General features: G+C 40.0%; 1 pseudogene; it reads right to left on the bottom strand.

Annotated features, from left to right (window-relative positions):
- Window positions 1–479: 479 nt before the first annotated feature.
- LOC138160054 (small ribosomal subunit protein uS15-like) lies at window positions 480–1,030 on the bottom strand (annotated as a pseudogene).
- Window positions 1,031–1,616: the final 586 nt, after the last annotated feature.

Here is a 1,616-nt window from a genome sequence, read left to right on the forward strand (position 1 = left end):
GAATGCTTGAAAGTCCTCTATTTCATTGAATGACCATATTTCCCACTGAAACATTATACTCAGTTTTTCTGGGTAGGTGGTTCTTGGTTTTAATCCTATCTCCTTTGACCTCCAGAATATCATATTCCAAGCCCTTCGATCCCTTAATGTAGAAACTGCTAGATCTTGTGTTATCCTGATTGTGTTTCCACAATACTCAAATCGTTTCTTCCTGGCTGCTTGTATTATTTTCTCCTTGACCTGGGAACTCCAGAACCTGGCTATAATATTCCTAGGAGTTTTCTTTTTGGAATCTTTTTCAAAAGGCGATTGGTCAATTCTTTCAATCTCCACTTTGCCCTCTGGTTCTAAAATATCAGGGCAATTTTCCTTGAGAATTTCTTGAAGGATGATTTCTAGGTTCTTTTTTTTATCATGGCTTTTAGGTAGTCCAATATTTTTTAAATTATCTCTCCTGGATCTATTTTCCAGGTCAGTGGTTTTTCTTTTCTTTTTTTTTTTCAGTTAGAGATGACTTTATTACTTGAGTACATAAACCAAAATTTATGCAACCAGAGCAGAGGCTGTGGATGATTCATGTTTCCAATTAGGTGGGAGCACTCTCTTGGTCTTGTAGTACGAAGCCAGCCGGTGAATTCAGCTCTCATTCAGAATCAGATGGAATTTAGAGTCCTTATCCTTTCTATTTCTCTCAAGATGCTTTCGGACAGCAACAGCTTTCTTGATCAAGTGATAAAGATCTTCAGGCAGATCAGGGGCAAGTCCCTTGGACTTTAGAATTCTCAAAATTTTGTTGCCAGTTACAAAGCGTACTTGTGCCAGGCCATGAGAATCCCTCAGGATCACAACGATCTGGGAGGGCGTCAGGCCCTTCTTGGCCAGCTTGTAGATCTGCTCCTTCACGTCATCCAAGGTGAGCTTCAGCCACGTGGGCACGCTGCAGCGGTACGGCAGAGCTGACTGGGACAGACCCTTCCAAGGAGCATGCATACGACCCATGATGGCGACGAGCAGGCAGCGAAAGAGCAGGTCAGTGGTTTTTCAAATGAGATATTTCACATTACCTTCTATTTTTTCATTTGTTTGGATCTGTTTTATAATATCTTGATTTCTCATAAAGTCATTAGCTTACATTTGCTCCAATCTAATTTTGAATGAATTATTCTCTTCAATGAGTTTTTGAAATTCCCTTTCCTTCTGGCACATTCAGCTTTTTAAGGCATTCTTCTCCTCATTGGCTTTTTGAGCCTCTTTTTATGTTTGAGTTAGTCTATTTTTTAATGTGTTATTTTCTTCTTGCATCATTCTCATTTCTCTTCCCAATCTTTCCTCCACTTCTCTTACTTGGTTTTCAAAATCCTTCTTGAGCTCCTCTATGGCCTGTAATCAGTTCATATTTTTCTTGGAAGCTTTAGGTGCAGGAGTTCTGACTTCATTGTCTTCCTACTGTTCCATGCTTTGATCCTTTTTGTCCCCAAAAAAGGAATCTAAGGTTTGACTTCTGTGCTTGCTTTGCTTCCTTTGCTTGCTCATGCTGCCACTCAATTACTTGACTTTTGAGCTTTTTGCCCCAATAGAACTCTGCTTCCAGAAAGGAGAGCTTTGTCCCAAATCTC

This window comes from Petaurus breviceps, unplaced genomic scaffold (assembly GCF_028583685.1).
Source record: "Petaurus breviceps papuanus isolate PSGF00001 unplaced genomic scaffold, PetGlider_PUasm1.0 179, whole genome shotgun sequence".
NCBI lineage: Eukaryota > Metazoa > Chordata > Mammalia > Diprotodontia > Petauridae > Petaurus > Petaurus breviceps.